Raw genomic sequence first — 12471 nt, forward strand, 5'->3', positions numbered from 1 at the left:
CTTGCAGCAAGTAACGGAAGTGATAGTCTTGGGAGAAAGACTATCAGATGTTCAAATTGACAAAATCGGAACAGTCGCTAAAAATGTTTAGCCTTTTTGAGTTTTCAGGTTCCTATAAAAATATTGTAGCTTTTTTGGGACTTTTCATTGTTATTGTCTCTGTACTATCTATTTTGTTTTTCCTCAAATATAAATCTCCAGAAAAAGCAGATAATGAATGCTGTTTAATTAAACACCCAAGAAAATTTTTCAACCTAGTCTGTAAACCAGTGTTCAATAACCATTGTCCAGTTCACAAGTTTTGTGTATGGGACTTTGTTGATTCAATACCTAAATGCGCGTAAGTTAATAACTTTAGTTTTTTTCAACTTAAATTACAATATCAAACTTTCTATTTTTTTGTTTTAGATGTAAATCAGCTAACAGTTGCAAAGATGGATTTATTTTCACTTCTGCAAATCATTGAAAGGATTCCTGAACTCAGGTTCAAGTACATGGGATCTTACCCCTCTGATAAACTACCTCAACTAACAAAACACTTTTTTTGCAATTGTTAACTCAGCTCCAAGCATTGATAGAGGAGAGCACTGGATCATGATAGCTCGATTGGACAAAACTTACTATTTTGCTGATTCTTTGGGTCGAAAAAGAACAGCTTGTTCCTTTCTAACAAAAAAGTATCGGCTAATGGTTCCTCGAAAGCTACAAAAAACTGATAATTTGTGTGGATTTTACGCAATTTATTCAGCATTTCTTCTTATTAAATTCTACCAGACAAACTTAAATAAAATTCATGATGTGCATGTTTTGAATTTTATAATTAATTTTATGTAAATAGTTTTTCTCATTTTTAAGTGTAAATTATGACAGTAAATTTACTATACGATGCAGTGATTTATATATTTTCATTGTAATTGAATTTTTTTCTCAAAAAATTTTTTTTCGAAGTCTCTGTAGGTTTCAGCATTGTTTCAATTAGATGGAAAGTAAGATTATCTAATAAATTAGGTCAAATAATAGCTAATTTTATCGTGTTTTGAAGTTTTTTGAAAATTTTTTCAATTTGTTTTTTTGATAAAAATTCCAAGTTTTTGCACAAAAACTCTTACCATTGACTGCCCCATGCACCAAAAAGATTAAAAATATAACCTTAATTCTACAATCTACATGTAATTAACAATAAATTGTTTCCAATGAGGTAACGCGCGCCGAGATTTTTGCGAAAAAATTAGACATTTTCGCACAAAAACCAAAAAGTTTTCGTTTTTCTTATCATTATCTTACCATCACACAAACCATAAAACCTTACCATTGGTTTTCCCTATCCTTATACATTGTAGACTCTACACCCTAACTTAATACAAAGGTGGCTGACCGGATACTGTATAACCTATGTCAGTACATGAGGGTCATCCACCTCCCCCCCCCCCACTTCAGCTCCCTCCAACATCTACTACTTTTACATTTGTAAACAGCATTATCAAATTATGTGGTGCGACTATTGTTCTCAATTTATTCAAGTAATACTGAGTGACCTTTAAGCAGCTGATTTTCTAGATTTAGACGGTTTTGAAATAACCTGAGTATCCTACTTTGGAAATTTTCGTCCACGTTTTTCAGAAATTGACAAAGCTTTACGGATGCTCACAAAATAGAAAACAATCAAAAAAGTGAGATACTGTTTTCATACGTAATTAATTTTACATTAATATATCAACATTAGTTTACAAGATGGGGGAACTTGACGTCTCAAAGCTTCTGCCTGAAGCCTAATTTTTTTTATAGCTTTCCGAGCTTTAAGTGGTAAGCCGTTCCGCTTCATACGCGTCTTATGGATGTTAAGACTAGCGCTATAACGCCTTAGAAGGAGGAGAGTCTTTTACTCAAGGGAAGGAGGCTAATGAAACTCTTTGTACTTCTCATTTTGTACCTGGTCCTTAGCCTTACGCTTAGAGATAAAGTCTTTGACGACGTTTGAACGAGAATATCTGTTGAACCTAAACTTTCCTCTATATCCTCGGTTCCGTGTCGTCTACAGTATACGATTGCACAGATGTTTGTCCTTTACCTTAATAACAAAATGACAAATTGCTCACTACTCAGCCTGCGGTTACTGTTGCTGCGGTACCTACTTATCGAGTTATAAATGGCGTCGTGCCAAATTACAATGTCATTACGGTGCGACAAGTAGTGATGAAGGTAGTACTGTATTGTTGAGAGTCCCTAGCGTTAAATTTCAAACTTAAACCTGGCTTCGTAAAGCAAGTGTCTTTGACGAGCTTCCGCGACGGAGCGGGAAGTTTTCGGAGCGCGTGATCCAAGGAACTAGCTCCTAGAATGAATACCATATACTTAAGCGACCTATGCGACGGCTACGTTACGCTTAAGTACCAATGGGTTTGGAAAAATAAGTAGGTCGGTTGATCTCCAACAACACACACGGAGTAAACCGGAGGATGAAAGAGTTCAACTTCACTCACTTAATATCACCGTACCTGACCACTGAACTTTACTGTCACTCAACGAAGTCAAAAATCTGACGGGCAGAAACAGCTTTGATTCACTTGAAGCGAACTGGCTTTCAGTTTCATCAAAGGTGGGAGGGGGATCAGGTAAATTGGTTAAGTTCCAACAACAAACGCGGAATAAACCTGAGGATGAAAAAACTCAACTTAATTGGCCTGAGATTCCGCTACCAGACCACTTAACCTAAGGTTGGTGTCATCTTACAGCACAGTTTCGCAGAATTCTAGAGACGTTTTGAGGATTTTTTGGCAATTTTTTTTTGACTTTTTTCACAAAATTTTTCGGAAAATTTTGGTCAGCAGGTTCGAGTCGTAAACCAATCCAAAAACTAGTCCAGTACCTCTTGTCTATGATCCGATTTCACGGATTAATATTCCGTTCACATATATCCAAAAATTTTTGGTATCGAGAAAAAATGTCAAGTCAGTTTGTCTATGTACCGACTATGTACCGACATTGGCAATACTAAACTCTTGTCCGGGAAACTCTCGTGTCCGGGAAACTCTCGTGTCCGGGAAACTCTAGAAAGTTAATTATCAACGAGGTCCTTTGCCATAATCTCCAAACGAAAATAATTGAATCCAAATCCGTAAATTAATAAGAGATATTTCTCGGTAAAAAACTCAGGCAATAAATACATTTTGGCATTTTCTATCGATCATATTCATAACTTAATATAACCTTTTTTTCATCTGCTCTGAAAACAGTACAAATCGGCGCAAGCTACAAAATTTTTGGTATCGAGAAAAAATGTCAAGTCAGTTTGTCTATGTACCGACTGTAAGATGTTTCAGTTCAACGGAAATGTCCAAAAATTTTGGCTATTGAGAAAAATTACCGGTTGCTAGCTCGCGGAAAAAATTTTAACATATATGACATCGCATATAAATTTAAAGCACGAATGGAGAGTTTTAAAAGTTTTCGAAACTTCTTACAGTTTTTAATTGGAAATTGGCGACACCGGGAAAAAATCCTAAATTCCGGGTGTCGAGAAAAACACAGCTCAAAAGTCCAAAAGTCAACAATCAGGACACCTGAACAGGCCTCTCTTCACCAGTTTGCTCTTTCGCCTGTCTGCTCTGTCGTCTGTCGGCTTACAGGCTCCTCGTCCAACTGGACACTTCCAGTTTTGGCCAATTGTGTTAACTGCTCACAATAACGACTTTCGGCAATTTGGACTCTCGACCAACTGGACAATCGGCCAACTAGACACTCGGCCAACTGGACAATCGGCCAACTGGAAACTCGGGGGCCAACGGCAAACTTGATACTTCGGCCAAATAAAACACTCGTCGTGTCTCTCGTGTTGAAATAGGCCAAATAAAACACTCGGCCAAACAAAACACTCGTCGTGTCTCTCGAGTCCCTTGTGTCGCAATACTAAACTCTTGTCCGGGAAACTCTCGTGTCCGGGAAACTCTAGAAAGTTAATTATCAACGAGGTCCTTTGCCATAATCTCCAAACGAAAATAATTGAATCCAAATCCGTAAATTAATAAGAGATATTTCTCGGTAAAAACTCAGGCAAATAAATACATTTTGGCATTTTCTATCGATCATATTCATAACTTAATAAAACATTTTTTTCATCTGCTCTGAAAACAGTACAAATCGGCGCAAGCTAGCCACAATAACCGGCAAAATGTCCTTGAGACAAATTGCTCTTTTTTGCGGTCAGCCTTAATCAAGGCCGAACCGAATTAGAATCAAAAAACAGTAAAAAACGGTCAAATTGGTCTATAGCCCCTCGGGTCTAAATGTTTTAAGGTCTGCGTATGGGGGGACTCGAACCCGGTTGACCGTCCTGAGAGACTTGTCCCTAGGGCACTCGGTCAACTGTCCTTATTCTTATTTTATTTTGGTCCAATCATATTCAAGCTTGTGTTTGGTTTTATATGCATTTATACTCTTGCTTACATTTGCGTTGCAACAAGGGTTTTTAGAGTTGAGGAGGCGACGATAAGATACTATGAAAAATTAGGCGAAAACTGACGGCTAACTTAAATTGCGACTCAAACGGGATAACAACTGACGACTTAGAGATGACCTCTGAAGCGTTCAGTTTCTCGTTTTTTTTTCGTCAAAATTTTGGATACGATTAACTCTATCTAATCACAGACCACATGTTGAAATGGAACTGATCCTTGATAAGAGGAGCGACATGCTTTTTTTGCAAGAAGGTGATGTCCTGTGATTGCACGTGCTGAAGCAAACAAGGAAGCCGAGAGCGACCGGTGGTTGGAAATATCCAAAACTAGAGAGACCAGGAACTAACAAGTCGGGGGACGATATCCATTCAAAACACAAAAACTAGTATAACAAGCCAAAACTTAGGAATCGCTCGTGGTATTCAGATAGTTCATTGAACTATGTGGTAAGGTCAATACAATCAAATCAAAAGCTCAAAGTGGCAAGCACAAAGTTGAGACTGAGAATCAACGAAAAAAAGACAAGCATGTGGATTTAAAGAATTCCAAAAGAACAAACATCAATTGCCGAACATCGAAGAACGAAAAAAAGGATACGGTGAGACAAACAATAACCGGAACGAAACCGATGAGGTATTTTTTCACGCAGCCACCACTCAGTCAAGAAAAAATGTACAAGACAAGTTTTCTTTAAAAGGGTTAAAATCGACAAGAACGCTTAGACTGAAAGCGGGTTTTGATGGAAAGAAGACAGTGTCTGGGGATTTTCATTCTAATCAGAGGTCACGAGTTACTCGCACTGCAATTTGAAAAAAAAAGTTAAATTTTGATAATTACTAAATTCATTCAGAAATGCAAAAATGTTCACAAAAATTCTTCCAGTTTAGCAAAAAATATATTTACAGTAAACCATGATTTGATGTAAGAATTGCGATATTATCACAGGTATGCAGGAAAAGAATAAATCAAGCTGTAATCAACCATTCCTGTTTTTCCTTAGAGATGTCAACTGAAATACAGCAAGGAATGGGTAACTCTTAAGATTATTAGAACAAAACTTGCACCCAATAGAACAACTAAAAATGATTTTTGATAAGACCATGAGTATGTTTTGAGTAAAATGGAATTCGGTTCATTCATTTTGATTTTCAGACCTTGAAGGTTGCTCTGTTGCCATCCACAGGTTGAAAAAAATGCATAGTCAGAACCCATTTTAAACAGTAAGCGAATGGTTGAATCATTATGAAGCAAGATTTTGAGCGCAATCGTCTATGAAAACCGCTCAATACTCTCATTTCTTGCATCAAATTATGCGAACAACCTCAAATTGGGAAGACAGCGGGCTTGGAAATTCTCTAACAAAACTGTCGAGTAATTTTTTTAACGTTAACATCATGAGTTGCGCAAAGTCGCAACATAACTGTTTTGGGTCGCGCAAAGTCGCGCAAACATTTCGCTCGCATAAAGTCGCAACATACCCATTTTGAGTCGCAATGGTTGCAACATACCTTTTTTGGATCGAGCAAAGTAGGAACATATCTTGTTTGAGTCGCGCAAAGTCGCATAAAACTTCTTCGGTCGCGCAAAGTCGCAACATAACTGTTTTGGGTCGCGCAAAGTCGCGCAAACATTTCGCTCGCATAAAGTCGCAACATACCCATTTTGAGTCGCAATGGTCGCAACATACCTTTTTTGGATCGAGCAAAGTAGCAACATATCTTGTTTGAGTCGCGCAAAGTCGCATAAAACTTCTTCGGTCGCGCAAAGTCGCAACGTACCTATTTTGAGTCGCAATGGTCGCAAGGTACCCGTTTTGGGTCGCAATGGTCGAGACCACTCTAGCATGTTATGGTATTTTAAGGTTGAGCACATTATTTGTGGTATAGAAAATCGAAAAATATCTTGCTTGAGCCGAGCACGTTCGAGCAAATCTTTTTGCTCTAGACTGCACAAAGCTATCTTGTTTCGGTCGAGTACGTTCGAGCATAATTTTTCAAGTTATAAAAAGTGCTTCAACTGCTTCTTAGCGCCACATTGCTTTTTTGGGCCTTTTGATGGTTTTTGTTGCCCTTTTTTATTAAAGCGCGCACAAACCACCCGAAGCTTGCGTTAAAAACCGTTCAAAAACCGTTCAACCGCCGCAACAAATGATTGGCTTTTGAGCGGTTTTTTATAGCGAGATTTGAGCAGTTTGAGCAGTTTTCCGAAAAAAAAGCGCTCAAACCGCTCACATCTTGATGGAAAACTTTTCAAACCGTTTAAATCTTGAGCAGTTTTTTGAGCGGAATCTCGATCCGCGCTTAGATCCATCTGGATAGTTAGGTTTTCCCTTAGAACTTTATTTCCTTATATCGCGAACTTTTGCTAGCGGGACAATCAGTTTCAGTTTAAGAAAATTTTAGAAGGATAACAGATATATTGAATTTCTAAATTTTTTTAGTTTTTATTATTCCCGAATGTCACTCTTTCTCGAAAAAAGAGGCAGCAGCGTATTACGAAGAAGCAATTTCTTGTGAAAAAATACTATATTATCTTTTGTTCCTGTTATATGAAAACTCCATGATAGCCATAATCACAATGTACAAAATCTTTACATAAACACAAATTGTAAACTCAAAACATAGTGATAAAAAATCAAAAAAATACGAGACCAAACTGTCCATTCTGTGCAGTGTAAGCGGATTCCGCAACAGGTCAAAATAAGATTTGTCGCGGAATCCGCAACATTGCTACTTTTCTTTGAGCTTCTTTGCTGTTTTGGATTGCACAAACAAATACCTAAGACCTTGTACCGCTCAAAATTGCTCCAAAGTAGGCGATTTTGTGGAATCGGCAACCGTACTTGCGGAACCCAGAACAATTTGTGGAATCCACAAACAAAAAATAGGACTTTGTATTGTTAAATTGAGCTGTTGCGGAACTGTGTAAGTGAAATCCGCAAATTGTGAGTGGAATCCGCGTTTTGTTTGCCGATTCCGTTTACATGTATGTATATGTGTAGTATAGTGTTTAAAACCATATCTTTTATTCACTGGTCACAAGAAAAATCAATTAGTACATTGATCAACTACCAGTCAACTTTGATCTCAAATCCTGTCAACTTCGATCTCAATTTCGATCCTAAATACTGACCTATTGAACTTCGATCCCAAATAATGACCTACCGATCCCAAATACCGACTTATTTTGATCTGAACTTCGATCCCAAATACTGATGCAATCCTAAGTACTGACCTTATTCTGCGATATGCTCTGCGTTGTGTTTCCAAACACTATCAAGCCAATGACTACAAATATTGAATGTATTCGGCGTTAAGCTTCCAAAATCAGTATTTCGGGTTGACGCAATCCCAAATACTGAACTAAATTGGCGATATGCTTTGTGTTGTCTTTCCATACACTCTCAACCCATTGACTACAAATATTGAATTCATTCGGTGTTGTGTTACCAAAATACTAAAGGTGACATCCGCTGATTTAGTTAACAAATGCTTTTTTTGTTTATAAACTGGACCAGACTCTCTTTTCACGCAAAGTAACCACAAGCAAAACAGAGTGATCCGACCATATTTTTAAACAAAATAAATAAACAATTTTTTTTCGTGTTTTTTTTTTCAAATTAAAATTGTTTTTTGAGCGAGGTGGGATGACAGTATTTGACCTGGAACATAGTCATAAACGACAGTCAAGCTTCGTCAAACAGGGCAGCGCGTTTTGTCAAAAAATTACAATATTTGAAAAATTTCATAAAAGGTAATTTCAATTTTCTAATTTAAAAAAATTGAAAAAATGATTTCAATTTTGGACGTTTTTTATTTCCAAATGGTGTTCAAAAACTTCAAAAACTTTTTTCACCTGAGTTAAACTAAGTTTCAAGGCGTATCTTTCTTTATTAAGCTTGCTAGCTCGCTTTACTAGCAACAAATTAAATAAAACTCAAAAAACTGGAATGTCGTTCAAATCAGGGCTGAAAAGGCTTTAATATAAGAAATCACTCCCTTCATTACGATGATTACTTTTGTTTTGATGTTTATTTTTGTTTGAGAAACAAAAAAGACCTGCTCGTTTTTCTTATTTGCTCAAAATTAGACCAGAAATCGAAAATATAAAACCGGTTTTTCTGGACACATTTTTAAAAAACATTCTCTAATGTCGTTCGAATCACAAAAAAAAATTGCATAATTTATATCACTCGACCCAGTGACAGTTATTGAAGTATTTGATTTTGCGTCGAAAACACACAAAAAAATGAAAAACACTTCAATCTAAAGTTTTTTCCTAATTTCATCAAAAAATTATCATATCAAAGCGCTCGTAAAAAAATAGTTTTTGTAGTACAATCTGAAGTGTTATTCCTTATCCCAAACGGCAAGTTGTCGAAATTAGAGCGCGTGTAAAAACCTCTTTACTATGGGTTTTTTTCACGTATTTCTTTAATGGATAACAATTAAGTAATGGCAAAACTCGATAGAAGGAGCAAAAAATGAGACTTACAACTCTTTTTTTTTCTAGAAAATTGTTAAGATCTAACTTTCATTCAAGGAAAAGTTTTTAGCTTATAGAAGAAGTTTGTATCATAATTTATGATTGTGCCATCGGTCCTAAGTTCAGAACTCCAGTTACTATTAATTACTTGAAAATTGGGCTGTTTTGTTTATAATCTGTGGAGCGGTGGTGAAGTGGTTACATCTCCGCCTCTCAATCGAAAGGTCGGATGTTCGAGGCCCACCATGATCCGTGCTCGTTGCTTGAGGGTGAAGCAACATTACCCAGTCCAGAAAAATAACAATAACAAAAAAATAATAATTGCAATTAGTTCTTAAACAGGGGCTCAACAGCGGTTCGCCATGATGAGCTGTACAGCTCTTGTGTTGGTCCTTTCCCCCGTGGATAAATGATCTTAAAATAACCTAGACTAGACTCTGTTTTTCACAGAAAAAACCAAACAAAAACTATTATATTTAGTCAGAACTCTAGAATAACTCTGAATCTGTCAAAATAAAGGTCAAGATTGAGGCTTACAAAAATAATTAATAGCCAAAATCTGTTATAAACTTATTATACAGTGATATCCGTTTCTTATATCATAGAAAAAATGTGTTGATTTTCAATTTTATGCATAAAATCAAAAAATAGCAGAAAACTGTAATAGGTTGTTATCGAATTTCACTGATGTATTCTCAATTTTTTTTATCTTACTTGAAAAAAGTCTTCTTCAGACTTTCAAGACATGACCAGTGATCAGAATAATGAATTTCTCGGCCATTGAGCTATTCTCATATTTTCTACACCCTAATATATTTTCCATAAAAGTTTACTTACACCTTTGAAAATAAAAGATCTTGCATCCCGAGTTGAAGAACTTGAAGAACTTCCTTCTCATGCTACTTATGAACAGAGAAAGCTCTCATTAGGGGCTAAAGTTCTGCTTCGGAGTGTTCCTCTTCGGAAGGTTCACAGCCTTCGGGATGGATTTTAAGGCTCTAATTAAGTTTTTGAGAGTGATTAGAGAGTACACCAAGTTCCATGAAACTTCTTTTTTATGACTGAGAAGCCCCCGTCTGTAGTCAAAATGTTTTTTTTTAAACAAGCTACCGTTGCTTCCGAGGGTCTCTCTTTGGAGCGTACCAGCACTACAGACGGGGTTTAAGGTGCTTATTTCGTTTTCGGTTGGTGTTCAGAGGGTACTTGAATTTTTACGAAGTAAGTGGTTTCAAACGCTAAATGCTTCCGATGGCGTCTACATCAATTAAAACAAGTTTAATTGGATTAGTCAAGTTTCTTTGTTGGAGAAAAATATATTTTGTACAAAATAATCTTGTTGATCCGGAGGGTAGCTCAATTTTGAACCCTCCGAGTCGTGAATTTTTGTAGAACTTTTTAGCCTCATAATCTAAAAACAATTACTGGTTAAGAAGATATAAAAATGTCAAATTTTGGTTCAAAGTTTATTCCGATTGACCCTGGAGCCTATCAGTATTTAAAAGAAAAACGTTTTTGCTAGTTTAACTTTTTCGACTACCTAAATTGGTTTTCGGAAAAAATCTGTCACAGTTCTCACATAAACGCTCAAAATTACTCAAGACAAGCTGAGCAGCCCTGTTTAATTCTTGATTAGCTCAATAAAAATCTACGAATGAGGTGTTACCAAACTTTGGCCGTAAATTATCAGATATGGATCCTCCAAATCCTTTTTTTTGAACTTCAACGTCTCTTTTTCAAATCACAGAACTACAGAGATAGTTGCCTTTAAACTGGTTTTTGAATCAAACTCGTTTTACTATCAACCTTACAGTGCACAATTTTTTTCGTTTTATCGCAAGAAAGTGGAAAATTCGACTTTTTAAAAAGATTGAATTATTTTTAAAATCACCAAAAAATTCAACGACGTTTAAAAATCACAAAAAATTCAACTGCGCAGATACTTTTTTCCTCATAGGCAAAAACCAGAATTTCGAACGTTTTCGTTTCTAAATACTGCTTTTTTTACCAAAAAGGATTTTTTCGAGTCTAAGAGGGGAGATAACTAATTGAGAATGTTAAGATTGATAAAATGTTTTTTTTAGTCGATAGTTACTTTTACTCCTCCTTCCAACCTAAATATTCGAATTCAGCCCCTTAACTCGAATTTTGCACCCTATGGAGGTATAGAGGGCCCGATCCGAAAAGACCTTTTACCAGCCTAAATTCATAGGAATAGTACCCGAACGACACTAAAAACGATTTATGGATGCCCAAAGGAGCAGCTAGTCTATCCGGTTACCGCACTACCCATCGGCCGCATGCAATTCTTTCAATAACGTTCTTAAATAATCGAACACTACTCTAGTAAGGGAATTTAACACACAAACAAAAGACTTGATTTGTCAATCAGTAAGGATATAAAATGATTTGAAAATAAAAACAATTAGGAAAACCGAACTGACTCTTGACGGGAAACAATAGAAAAACTGTCTTTTCATGTTTTTTATCAATGTTTTTGGTCTTTCTCATTTTGTTAAAATATTCTGTTCTGTTTCGTTTTTGGATGTTTTCGTTTTTGTCTTTTTTGGATGTCTAACAGCTTTGTTAATATTACCAAACTTTGTTAGTTGTTTTTTTTCTTTGATTGTTGCAAGAAAAAGTTTCAAGACTTCCCAATCAGCTAACCCTCTGACTCCCACAGTTTTTAGGTCTCAACTGCGTTAAAAAGCTAAATCGAGCTGGTCAGTGGTTATAAACACACCCATTAGTCCAATTGAAGAAAATAAAGCCATCTATTCGAGCATCTGCTCGGAACGAAGACTTCATCGCTCAAGCGTTTGCTGATGATGATGGTCAATTGAATTAAGCAGGCCCACCCAGGAGCGTCATAAAAACACCTATGTAACATTTTCCCGAAATTTACACAGCGACGGATAGCTGAAAAAGCCCTTTTCTACGCCTGGCTGGCATCAGATTCCTTATTTCTACGTAGTTTTTACAATCTCGACGTATCCAGATGACTTTTAGTCTGTTTGAGGTTCAACGAACGCGCTACGACCTTTGAGCTAGCAGCCTAAACATTTTTACTTAACTTTCGAACCACTGCAAATCACAACTAATTAGTTGGATCTCAGAAGATCCGATTCTACAATTGCGGTGAAAAAAGCTCAAAATACGACCATGAGTTCGATTGCCTTTCGCATAAGTTACTTGAAAAGCCTGCATTAAGCCTGCATAAGTTACTTGAAAAGAGTTGTCTTTGTTTCTCATAGAGAAATCAACGATTGGGTGTAGAACATCAGACAACAAAGCAAGAACTTCATGTGAACCATTATTCTACTCGATTGGGGAGGCTTCCAATTAATCGATCTTTTAAACTACTCAATTTCAGTATCACAAAATTCTTGCTCGTTACCTATCTACGGTAATCGCATTACTGGTGCTAATTCGAGCTTTGATGTCTAAATGTCTGGAGTTACTGAATTTTTTAATACCGTTCTGCCAAATCTGTTGAGATAATGTGAGTTTCATGATGATTCATCTGAAATTAACA

At 36.4% G+C, this 12471-nt stretch overlaps 1 protein-coding gene across 1 annotated transcript in view; it reads left to right on the plus strand.

Moving 5' to 3' along the window:
* The first annotated feature begins 756 nt into the window (after nucleotides 1-756).
* The window catches only part of LOC134839903 (ER lumen protein-retaining receptor 2-like), a 57004-nt gene continuing 45289 nt past the window's right edge, over nucleotides 757-12471 (plus strand). Inside the window, exon 1 of the mRNA XM_063855531.1 lies at nucleotides 757-766. The gene's annotated coding sequence lies outside the window, so the exon portion shown is untranslated. The remainder of the gene's footprint in view (nucleotides 767-12471) is intronic.

This window comes from Symsagittifera roscoffensis, chromosome 2, assembly GCF_963678635.1.
Source record: "Symsagittifera roscoffensis chromosome 2, txSymRosc1.1, whole genome shotgun sequence".
NCBI classification, from domain to species: Eukaryota; Metazoa; Xenacoelomorpha; order Acoela; family Convolutidae; genus Symsagittifera; species Symsagittifera roscoffensis.